Source organism: Molossus molossus, unplaced genomic scaffold (assembly GCF_014108415.1).
Source record: "Molossus molossus isolate mMolMol1 unplaced genomic scaffold, mMolMol1.p scaffold_m16_p_2, whole genome shotgun sequence".
NCBI lineage: Eukaryota > Metazoa > Chordata > Mammalia > Chiroptera > Molossidae > Molossus > Molossus molossus.
Genome location: NW_023425355.1, coordinates 135,512,046 through 135,525,211, shown reverse-complemented (window position 1 = coordinate 135,525,211; position 13,166 = coordinate 135,512,046).

The following is a 13,166-nucleotide window of genomic DNA, read 5'->3' as shown; positions in this document are numbered from 1 at the left end:
TTTATGTGGTGTATCACATTTATTGATTTGCCAATATTGTACCATTCTTGCATCCCTGGATGAATCCCACTTGGTCATGGTGAATAATTTTTTTGATGTATTGCTGGATTCAATTTGCTAATATTTTTAAGGATTTTGGCATCTGTGTTCGTCAGGGATATTGGTCTATAATTTTCTTTCTTTGTAGTGTCTTTATATGGTTTTGAAATTAGAATTATGCTGGTGTCATAAAATTAGTTGGAAGTCTTCTGTCTTCTTGGATTTTTTGGAATAGTTTGAGGAGAATGTGTGTTAGATCTTTGAATGTTTGGTAAAAGTCCCCCATGAAGCTATCCACCCCTGGGCTTTTGTTTGCTGGAAGTTTCTTGATTATATCTTCAATTTCCTTAGTTGTTATTGGTCTGTTCAAGTTTTCTGTCTCTTCCCAGTTCAGTTTTGGGAGACTCTGTTTATAGAAATTTGTTGATTTTGCCTAGATCGTCCAATTTATTGGCATATAATTGTTCGTAGTATGTTTTAATGATCCTTTGTATTTCTGTGGTATCAGTTGTTACTTCTCTTATGTTTCTGATTTTGTTTATGGGGTCCTCTCTTTTTGTTTGTTGATGAGTCTGGCTAAGAGTTGATCAATCTTGTTTATCTTTTCAAAGAATCTGCTCTTTGTTTCATTGATTTTTTTTTTAGTTTTTATGTCATTTATTTCTGCTCTGACCTTTACTATTTCTTTCCTTCTATTTGCTCTGGGTAGTAGATATTTCTTGATCGATAATTTGAGTCTTTCTCAGGGTTTTTTCCAGTTTGAAGAGATCTTTCTTGAGTGTTATTGGCCACAATCACACTGGATTCCAGTGAGGGCTTCCCTGACCACCCTCTTTATGTATACTTTCAAATTCTTTCCTTCACTACCCCGGTTCTCTCTACTCTTTCCATCTGCTTTATTTTTTTCTCCATAGCATTAATTGCCAATCAACTTATGTTAATTATTTGTTTCGTTTATTGCCTGGCTCCCTGAAAAGACAGAAAGCAGGTTTCAAAAGGGCAAGGATTTATTTTTACTATATATTGTTGCTACTGTCTCTCCAATGCCTAGACCAGTTCCTGGCACATAGCTGGAATTCAATAAGTAATTAAGGAATGAATGAATGTATGAAGCATGGATTTATATGATAAGACGCGATGTTTTTGTTTTTGTTTTTACCAGGTACCTTTCTGGATGCCATTGTCTTTGCCTGGGTAGATTTATCAAAGGAATGGTGTATATTAACTACTAAAAGCTTGTACTTTCTAAAATTGGTAGTGTCAGCAACTTCCCTCGATCCTTTGATTTGCTCCCTGCTATACCCATCTGTACACTCAAGAGTAAAAGAAGGAAAGAGTAAGAGAAGGCTTCAGAAATATTGATGCCAGGGCCTTTCTTTTCTTAAGTTTTCCTCTGGATGGACCAGATCCCTAGGGCAAGCTGGGCAAATCATTGAAAATCAGGCTACTAAATAGCGTCTCCAGGGACACTCTGGAATACTGCTGCTCTCTCCCTCCACCTGAAAAAAAAAAAATTTAAAAAGGCCAAAAAACGCAAGTTACTCTCCAAATCACCAGATTAGATGCCCAGTTTCCCTCCAGGGAACTTCTGCCCTGGCAAGAACAACAATAAGATCCCTTTCTCCTAACTGGAGAGGTGGGACTCAGGAATAACTGCAACCCCTTGCTCTTTGTTTCATCCTCTTTATTTCTTCACTCCACAAAGCGAAATGTGATAGTAGCATAATTTCTGTAGCTTTTCTAAGAAATTCCTCTTTGCTGGCACATAGAAAAGACTCTCCTGGATTCCTGCCATTGGCCATGGAGCTTTAACACATTGTTGTTGGCTCAGCTGGGGAGGCAGGATGAGTAAAATATTCTCTGAACTTCTGTGGAAACACACAGCAAGTGTTTCCAACCATACTGTATTATTTGACCCAAAATATTTCCCCCTCCTATTTGCCAATCCATGTGTTACTTCCCTCAAAACTCCAAGTAGCCCTTCTTTCCCAAACCCCACAGCCCTTGGATTACTAAGAGGATCTGGGGTCACTTCTAACTAGTTTTGTGATCTTCAGCAAGTTACCTCCCTTTTCTAAGCTTCTAGTTTTACATCTCATGGAAAGGAATATATTAGAACAGAATTTCTCATACTCAAATGTGGATCGAAATCATCTGCAAGGGTTGTTAAATTGATAGCTGGGCCCTCCCTCCAGACTTACTGATTTAGTAGGTTTGGAGTAAGATGTTAGGATTTGCATCTCAAACAAGTTCTCAGATGAGGCCCAGGCTGCTGATTTAGGGACCACACTGTGAGAGCCCCTGTATTACATGACTCATGTCACGTGTTCATTCAGTGAGTGTATAAGTCTGAGTCAGGGCTCTTCTGGTTGTGACAGAAATTTGACTCAAACTAGCTAAGTAAAAAAAAGGAATTTATCAGCTTACAAATCTGGGAAGGACAGAGATGGAATAGATTGGATACGGGAATTCAAATTATGACATCAGCTCTCTCTCTCTTCCTCTCCCTCTCCCTCCACGTGCCTCTCCCCCTCCTTCTTCCTCTATGCAGGACTTCTAAGTGGCATGAGGCATGGCTGTAGGCACCTCCAGCTTATATTAGCCTAGATAGCAGTCCCAGAAAAGAAATAGGATTTCTGTTCCCTAGGTCAGTGTATAGTAATCCCAAGGATGGACTCTCACTGCCTGGCTTGGACCATTGTATGGTGAGGAGGACGTAGTGTTATGATTGGCTAAGACCAGGTCACATGCCTTCTCTCTAAGTGGGGGCTAGAGCATTAGAACTGGCAGCAGCCTTCTCAGACTGCAACCTTTATTTCTGTCCTGTTCCTTGCCATATTTTCAGAATATAGTACCTAGCATACAGCAAGTGTTTAAAAAACATTCACTGAATGAATGGATGAATCATTTCATGAAGAGTGTAAACTTAGTGAATCTAGAAATCTTTAAAATTGGTGATTCTAAGCACTCTGTGGGTAGATGTGAAATTTCTTCAGATTTTCAGACAATTTTACTGTACCCAACCAAAGTACAGTTTTCTGTTCTTATCTTTTTTTAAAATCCTGGTAGAGATCAAAGGAATTTTGCTATGACTCGGCTTATCCAATTTACATTCTTTTGGGTTTCTGAGGCTCATTCTGATTCTACTTTGTCTTTGGAAACATAGTCATTTACCCGTTTTCCTCAAAATAATGCAAATTAGTTTAAATTTATATGTTCTTCAGTCTTTTTAGTGAATGCCCTGTAGGCTTTTGTTAATTATTAGTTTAATAAGATTTAAATTACACTTAAAAAAAATCCTCACCCAAGGATATTTTTCCATTTACTTTCAGATAGAGTTGGGGTGGGGGGAGAAAAACACTGACTCTTTGGGGAGGGCTCAACTTTCTTATTTGTAAAAAAATGGGTTTGCCCCAGATCCGTAGTACTCAGACTTGACTGAACAAAAGAACCATGAGCTTAAAACAAATACCAATGCTTGGTTTCTATCCTCAGAGAATCTGATTTAAATTGTGGGGGCACCAATATTATGAAAGCTCTCTAGGTGGGTCTCATGTGCAGTCAGAATTAAGAACCACTGGCTAGATTATTCTAATTTTAAAATGCAGACTTAGAGTCCAAATGCCAGCCCCACTACTTGGACAAATTGTGTAATATCCCTAGGACTCAGTTTCTCTATCTGTAAAATGGAGACATTAATAGTACATAGGGTTACTGTGAAAATTCCATGAGATAATCCAACTAGAACCTTGCTATTCGAAAGGTGATTTATATCCCAGCAGTATCTGCATTGCTGGGGTGCATCTTAGAAATGCAAGATCTCAGGTCCCTCCCCAGACCTACTGAAACAGAATCTTTATTTTAATAAGATCCCCAGATGATTCTTATGCACATTACAATGTGAGAAGCACCAGTGTTAAGGATTTAGTAGCCTATCTAGCACATAGTGAATGTCCACTCTATGTTAGTCGTTACTAGTGTTCATACTAGTAACTCTCAAGGTAAATCATTCTATTTTCATCCCTGCTTCTCAAAATTTTTAGACCCAGCATTAATATTTTAGTCCTTGGACTGATCTTTAAAATAAAAATTTATTCCCAAAGCTACTCATTATTAAAGATGTAAAATACAAATATGTTTTTATTTTAAGGAGAAATACTCCATAACCAAGGATTTTTTTGAAATTAAATACAATCTATTTCCGCATTGTTTATCTTCATTGCCCTTGACAGCTGTACAGTTCTATCCCAGTTTAGAAAAATAAAAATGTATTTCACATAACTAGGTAGTTTTTTAAAACTACCATGTTTGGTATATTCTTCATAAAAGCAGAGTTTATTCAGATAGCAAGAACATGATATTCATTTAATTTTTAAAAATATTTTTGTTTCAAATGTATCTTCACTTTGAGGATAACTGTATGCAAGTAAAATTTGACAACCAAAAACCTACTGACATTATGATAAAATTTTGTGTTTTCTGGGCTCAGTGTCCTCCATATTATCAAACATATTCAGAAATCAACACAACCCTAAACTCCAAGCTCATTGAATGTGGGATTTGCCTCCTGAGATTTCACCAAATCAGTCTCATATATAAGGTTATTTTCTAATTCTTTATTTTTATATTTTGTTGTGGTTGCTGTTGTTGCCTAGAAAATTGTTAAATATTTTTATTGACCATAAATTTTCTGACACAGACCCATTTCTTTCACATTCTCAAGGCTCAACCAGGAAGAGAAGTCACTGAGATGCAATGACTTCGATGTTTTTTGGGAAGCAGAGAAACCCTACACTTCCTTGGTCCAACATAAAAGTCTTGATGTTGGCTGCTAATATCCATACCTCTATTGGCACCTATGTGAATAAGGAAAGTCACCAGCTAAGACCCTCCTCACACTCTTTCTTGCTCTTATGAGGGCAGAAGTTCTTTTGGTTAGAAGTTAAGGATGTTCTTGTCTTTAGTGAACAGAATTATACTGCCTGATCCTCTGACTTCTTGCAGTTTCAAGTATGGTCCTGGGATCATATTGGCACCATCACCTGGAAGCTTGTTAGAAATGCAGATTCTCAGGCCCACTCCAGCCCTACTGCATTAGAACTGTTTTTTTTCCAGTAGTCCAGCATATATACATCTTTTCAAAAAACAAAATAAGCAAATTTAACTATAAATATGGCTCTCTTGAAAATTGGTTGTGCTACATTTTAAAACAAAAGTTTTGTTTTTTTAATTTTTAATTTTTCCCCAGATTTATCAGGCTGCAATCAACACACAACATTGTGTGAGTTTAAGATGTGTAAAATGTTGCCCTGGCCCATGTGGCTCATTTGGTTGAGCACCATCCTGTGCACCGAAAGGCTGCCGTTTTCATTCTCAGTCAGGACACATACTCAGGTTGCAGGTTTGATCCCTGGTTGGGGTATGTACAAGAGGCAACATATCAATGTTTCTCTCCAACATTGATGTTTCTCTCTCCCCCCCTTCTCCCTTCCTCTGTCTCTAAATATCATTAAAAACATATTTTCACAAAAGATGTACAAAATGTTGGTTTGATACATTTATATATGGTTAAATGATAATCACCACCATAGCATTAGCTACCACCGCCATCCTGTCACATAGTAGAATGGGTATTTTTACAAGATTCCTAAGTGATTCATATGCATAGTCATATCTAAGAAACACTGTTCTAGATAATTTTACACAATAGTTTCCTATTTAACATTTTAAAAATTGAATTAGGAGACTATTGACACCTATCCTGAATTTTTTTCTTCAAAATAAATTTTAAAAAGTTAATTTTAAGATGGAATCATTTTTCCTCATTTTAAAGGAATAATTTTCCCCACATTATCCCCCTTGATTTGTCTCATTTTTAGTCATACATTTTATTCATCATTCCAGAAAGTGATTCTGTGAAATAAGAGGACATAAGACTGTTTGTTCCTCAGAGTCCTTGGGGATATGTGTAAATCCATTGGTCACACCCCTTATGAGGCAACTAACTTCTCATTGTCAATGTGAAGTTCTTTTGTGTCCTCAAGATGGCTTTTGTACACAGAAAATATTATTCTGAGACTAATTTGGCTCTTGGAAATAACATTCAATTCAAATTAAATTAACAAATTAAAAAAAACTTAAAAACGGAGATCTTAAGCATTTAAGGTCAATTTACAAATATTTTCTTTACAAATACAATTACATTTTATCAATAATTTGACAGAGACTTTTACAATGAAGTTCTTTTAAGTAGTTTTAAACCAAATTTATACATTTAACACATTTTATTTTCTGTTTAAATATATCAATTGTTTTCTAACAAACAGCTTCCTTAAGATTGTTACTGATTCTAATAAATTTAATAAATTGAACTTCTAAATAATTTCTTCTGTAAAATGTTCTCACACTGTTTGCAAACTTGGTAAACTGATCCTCATAAGCCTAAATCAATTGCTTGTGTAGACATTTTATTTTATTTTTTTAACTTTAAATATGCTTTTTATTCTTTAAAATTTTTTTGAGTTAAATTTATTGGTGTGACATTGGTTAATAAGATTATATAGGTTTCAAGTGTAGATTTCTATAATACATGATCTGTATATTGCACTGTGTGCTCACCACCCAAAGTCAAATCATCTTCTGTCACCATATATTTGGCTCCCTTCACCCTTTACTACTTCCTCCACCCCCTATCCCTCTGGTAACCACCATACTGTTGTCTGTGTATATGAGTTTCAGTTTTATATCCCACATTTGAGTGAAATCATATGGTTTTTAGCTTTTTTCTGACTGACTTATTTTGCTTAGCATAATAGTCTCAAGGTCTATTCGTGTTCCTGCAAATGGCAGTATTTCATCTTTTCTTATGGCTGAATAGTATTCCATAGTATGTATGTGCCACATGCTCTTTATCCAATCATCTAATGAAGGACACTTTGGTTGTTTCCATGTCTTGGCCACCATAAATAGTGCTGCAATAAACATAGGGGTGCATAAATCTTTGTGAATAAATGACTTTCAAGTTTTTCATGTGGATACCAAGAGGAGGGATTGCTGGGTCATATGGTAACTCTATTCTTAATTTTTTTAGGAACCACCATACTATTTTCCGTAGTGGCTGTACCAGTTTACGTTTTCACCAATAGTGCATGAAGATTCCTTTTTCTCCACAACCTTCCCAATATGTGTTATTACTCGTCTTGTTGATACTAGCCATTCTAACAAGTGTTAGATTTGCACAAGATTAGGTAGTATTTTATTGATTTGCATTTCCCTAATAGCTAGTGAAGTTGAGCAACTTTTCATATATCTGTTGGTCATTTGTATATCTTCTTAGGAGAAATGTCTGTTCAGGTCTTCTGCCCATTTCTTTTTTTTTTTAATCCTCACCTAAGGATATTTTTTGCATTTATCTTCAGATAGAGGGGGGGGAAGAAGAGAGGGAGAGAGAGAGAGAGAGAGAGAGAGAGAGAGAGAGAGAGAAACATCGATGTGAGAGAGACACATCTACTGATTGCCACCCGCACAACCCCAACCAGGGCTGGGATGAACCGCAACTAAGGTATGTGCTCTTAATGGGAACCGAACCTGGAACTCTCTGGTCCGTGGGCCGACACTCTAACTGCTGAGCCAAACCGGCCAGAGACCTCTGCCCATTTTTAATTGGATTGTTTGTTTGGTGTTGAGTCATATGAGTTCTTTATATATTTTAGATATTAACCCCTTGTCAGAGGTGTTGCTAGCAAATATCATCTCCCATTTATTTGGTTGCCTTTTTGTTTTGTTGGCAGTTTCTTTTGCTGTGCAGAAGCTTTTTTAGTTTGATATAGTCTCATTCATTTATTTTTGCCTTTACTTCCCTTGTCTTTGGATCAAATTCATAAAACCTTCTCTAGGACCAAGTTTCATGAGTTTAGTACCTATGTTTTCTTCTATGTAATTTATTGTTTCAGATCTTATATTTAGATACTTGATCCATTTTGAATTAATTTATGTACACAAGAACAAACTGTAGTCTAGTTTCTTTCCTTTGCATGTGGCTTTCTAATTTTCCCAGCACCATTTATTGAAGAGGTTTTCTTTTCTCCATTGTGTGTTTTTGGCTCCTTTGTCAAAAATTATTTGCCTATGTGCAAGTGGTTTTATTTATGGGCTCTCAATTCTATTCCATTGGTCTGTGTGTCTGTTTTTCTGCCAATATTGTTCTGTTTTGATTATCATTGCTCTGGAGTATAATTTGAAGTCAGGTCACGTGGTATCTCTGGCATTGTTCTTTTTTCTCAGGATTGCTTGGGCTATTCGGGGTCTTTTGTGATTCCATGCCAATCTGATTTTTTGTTGTTCTATTTCTTTAAAAAAATGACATTGGGGTTTTGATGGGGATTGCATTAAATCTGTGTATTGCTTTGGATAATATGGCCATTTTAACTACGTTGATTCTTCTAATCCACGAACACAGAATATCTTTTCATTTCATTGTGTCTTTTTCAATCTCTGTAATAATGCTTTGTAGTTTTCCGTATATAGGTCTTTCACATCCTTCATTAAGTTCATTCCTAGGTATTTTATTCATTTTGTTGCAATTACAAAAGTTTTTTTTTTTTTCATTTCTTTTTCTGAAATTTCAATGTTAGTATATAAGAATGCAGTGGAGTTTTGTACATTGATTTTTTTATCCTGCAACTTTATTGAATTTGTTTATCGTTTCTAATAGTTTTGTTGTGTGTGTGGTGTCTTTAGGGTTTTCTATATATAGAATCATGTCATCTGCAAAAAAATGACACTTTTACTTCTTCATTCCCAATTTGATACCTTTTATTTCTTCCTCTTGCCTGATTGCTCTGCCTAGAACTTCAGAACTATGTTGAATAAGAGTGGTGAGAGTGGACACCCTTGTCTTATTTCTGATTTTAGAGGAAACAATTTTGGTTTTCACTATTAAGTATGATATTAGCTGAGGTTTTGTCATATATGGCCTTTATTATGTTTAAGTACTTTCCTTCTTTACCCATTTTACTGAGTGGGTTTTCCTTCTATACACATTTTAAATTAGAAGCATAGGTTAATCTGTTACATGATCAAACATTCAAAATTATCTTAAACATTGCAAGTAAATATACACATAGAATTCTCACATGTAACACAAAAATATTAACCCTAGGTTTGATTTATTTCTCTATCTATATACTTAACTGTAAATCTTTTTAGGGTTAAAACAGTGGTTCTCAACAGAGGGTGATTTTTGCCTCCTAGGAACATTTGCCAATGTCCAGAGACATTTTTGGTTTTCACAAACAAGATGGGGAAGAAGCACTGCTGGTATCTGTGGGCAGAGACCAGGGATGCTGCTAAACATCCTATAGTGCACAGGATAGTACCCATGACAAAAAGTTATCCAGCACAAAATAGCAATAGTGCCAAGGTGGAGAAACCCTGGGTTAAAGGTAATATTTAAGGAGACAGCTATGTCATCAAAAGCAATTTGGGGCTACTCCCCAGGTGAATTTTGGGGTTATCAGTTGCCTGAGATTTGGACAGAAAATGACATCTGGAGCTACGAACAGTTACAGCGATCTTTCCTACAACCCAAACTGGCTTATAGTACCACCCCAACACCCTACACACACTTTTTTTTTTTCATAGTGGCTATCCCAGCAGGCAATTGCAAATTCAGATCACATAACTGAGGTTAGTTTTGCTCTCAGAATCCCCTAAATTCAAGTCAAGGCTTATATACTTTTATAATTTGTTTTTTCCTTTCTCATCTGATAAGAGTGAATGAAAATCTGAGACCCCTCAATCCAGATTGCTTCACCATCTGATTGGATTTACCAAATCTATTTATAGCTTCCTCTATTATGAAATCTTATCCTATCCCAGAGGGCTGCAACACTTAAATGACTCATATTGAAGTTTGCATATTTTTTCAGGTTTACTTCCTAGATGGTCAAGTTCTGAAGTCAGTCTAATGCCAACTATAATGAGGAACATATATATGTACATAAAGGGATCAGTAAAATTATGTTGTATTAAAGTATTTAATAATATTATATATAATATATAGACATGGTATATAATACATGTATATTATATGTATGTAAACAGTATATATTATTGTATGCCTACCATGTGCTAGGCACTGATGCCTTACATTTAATATTGCTCTAGACATAAGAACTGTGGATTAAATTACTGATAAGTTATTGTAAATTCCTCTCTCCATGGCCTCAAATTAATCAAGGTTGCCTATCCATTCATTCAGCAAGTATTTATTGAGTGCCTCTTATGTTCCAGATACTGTGGGAGGTGCTGGGGATGAGGAGTTGACCAGGATATACATTCTCCACTCTCATTGACATTACAGTCTAAGGCTGTTTTAGTATTAAATGAGATAATATATGGCAGCCCTTTATACCTTCCAAATCACCATGCAAATTCTAAAGATTCAGGCAAACCAAGACAACAGCAGATTCAAATGGGAAGGGTTTGCAACTACAGGGCTTAGAGTCATCTCAGGATTGAAGTCTGGAAAGTTGCCTTCTTTTTTATAACAAAAATCACAAAGAAACTTGGTTATACTATTCTTGAGTATGGATGAATAGGGTAGATACAGTCAGTAAGAGAAGTTCTACCATCTTCAATCTGTTACTTTCAAGATTGCCATGGCCCATGGTCAACATCCAGCCAGAAGATGGGAAAAGGGGAAAGAGGACTATGAGTGGGTAGTTTTTATGGGCCAGACAAGGATGGTGCACTTCACTTTTGCTTACATTTCATTCAGTAGGCTAGAGCTCAGTCATACGGCCATACCTAACTGCAGGGAGACTGGAAAATGCAGTCTATCTTGGTGACCATAGAGGGAAAATGCCAATAAGTACATGGAAACTTGCTCATCATCATTAGTCATCAAGGAAATGCAAATCAAAACCCCAATGAAATACCAGTTCACACCCACTAGAATGGCTATAATTAAAAGGAAATATAATAACAAGTCTTGTTAAGGATGTGGAGACATTGGAACCTGCATATACTGCTGGTGAGAATATAAAATGATGTGGCTGTTTTAGAAAACAGTCTGGCAGTTCCTAAAAAGTTTTTACATAGTTACCATGTGATCTAGCAATTCTATGCTTTGGTATATACCCAAGAAAAAATGAAGACATTTTTTCTATACAAAAACTTGCACATGCATGTTCATAGCAACATTATTCATAATAGCCAAAAAGTGGGACAGCCCAAATGTCCATCAACTGATGAGTGGATAAACAAAACAAGGCATATCCATAAAATATTATTTGGCAGACTTCTGGTCAAGATGGCGACATAGGTAAACACGGTATGCGTCCTCCCACAACCACATCAAAGTTACAACTAAACTACAGAACAATCATCATTCAAAACCACCTGAAATCAAGCTGAATGGAAGTCCTACAACTACAAAATTTAAAAAGCAGCCACATAGAGACCGGTAGGAGGTGTGGAGGCGGACGGGCTTGTCCCACACCCACGTGTAGTGGATAAAAATCAGGAGGGTACCTCGGCTGGAAGGTCCTCTCTGAGGACTGAGAGGCCCCTGTCCCACACCAGGCGCCCTGCTTAGGGTTACAGTGCCAGGAAGAGAAGTCTCCATAACTTCTGGCTAGAAAACCCAGCAGGAACTGAGGCTCAGGGAGGCTGGGGTGGCTGGAGCCCCAGGCAGCTCCTCTTAAAGGGCCCACGCACGGACTTATCGGACTCTCTCCCTCTAAGCTTGGAGGGGAGGCAGCTCAAGGGGCACCAGAGACATACAGGGAAGAACTGAGCTGTTTGGCACTGGAGCAAGGGCTGGAGAGGGGGCTTTCTCTAGGACAAACGTGCTGTCAGAGGCCTTTGTTCCTTTGGTGAGCCCTTCCCTGGGGCAGCAGAGAGCCGCCATATCTGGGACTCCAGCAACCTGGCTCACACTGGTTGCCCTGCCCTGGTGATTCCCTGAGGCCCCACCCCACCCAACTTTCAGGCCCACCCAAGCAGTTGCCAGTTGCTTAACCATAGGATTGGCCTGTCTTGAATCCTTCTTCAGGTTTTCCTAAATTCTTTTAAACAAGCAGCATCTGGTCTCAGCTAGCCCCATACCTCTCGTTAAGCAATACATAGAAACAAACACAGGGAGGCAGCCAAAATGAGGAGACAAAGAAACAGGTCCCAAATGAAAGAATAGAACAAAACCACAGGAAAAGAACTAAGCGAAATGGAGATAAGGAACCTAATAGATGCTGAGTTCAAAATACTGCTTATAAGGATGCTCAATGAACTTAGTGAGAACCTCAGCTAACTTAGTGAGGGCCTCAAGAGCATAAAAAAGGACCAGTCAGAAATGAAGGATGCACAGTCAGAAGTGAAGGAGGCACTAACTGAAATAAAGAATAATTTACACAGATTCAATAGTAGAGTAGGTAAAGCCAAGAAGCAAACCATCGATTTGGAATATAAGGAAGCAAAAAACACCCAATCAGAACAGCAAACAGAAAAAAAGAATACAAAAAAATGAGGATAGTGTAAGGAGCCTCTGGGACAACTTCAAGCGTGCCAACATTCGTATCTTGGGGATGCCAGAAGGAGAAGAGAGACAATAAGACATCTAAAACCTATTTGAAACAATAATGACAGAAAACTTCCCTAACTTGGTGAAGGAAACAGACATGCACGTCCAGGAAGCAAGAGAGTCCCAAACAAGATGAACCCCAAGAGGCCCACACCAAGACACATCATCATCAAAATGCAAAAGGTTCAAGACAAAGAGAGAATCTTAAAAGTAACAAGAGAAAAGCAGTTAGTTACCTATAAGGGAGTTCCCATAAGACTGTCAGCTGATTTCTCAGAAGAAACTTTGCAGGCCAGAAGGGAGTGGCAAGAAATATTCAGAGTGATGACAAGCAAGAACCTACAATCAAGATTACTCTATCCTGCAAAGATGTCATTTAGAATCGATGGTCATATAAAGAGTTTCCCAGACAAGGAAAAGCTAAAGGACTTCATCACCACCAAACCGTTATTATATGAAATGTTGAAGGGTCTTTTTGAAGAAAAAGATAAAAAATATGAACAAACAAAATGGCAATGAATACATATCTATCAACAATTGAATCTAC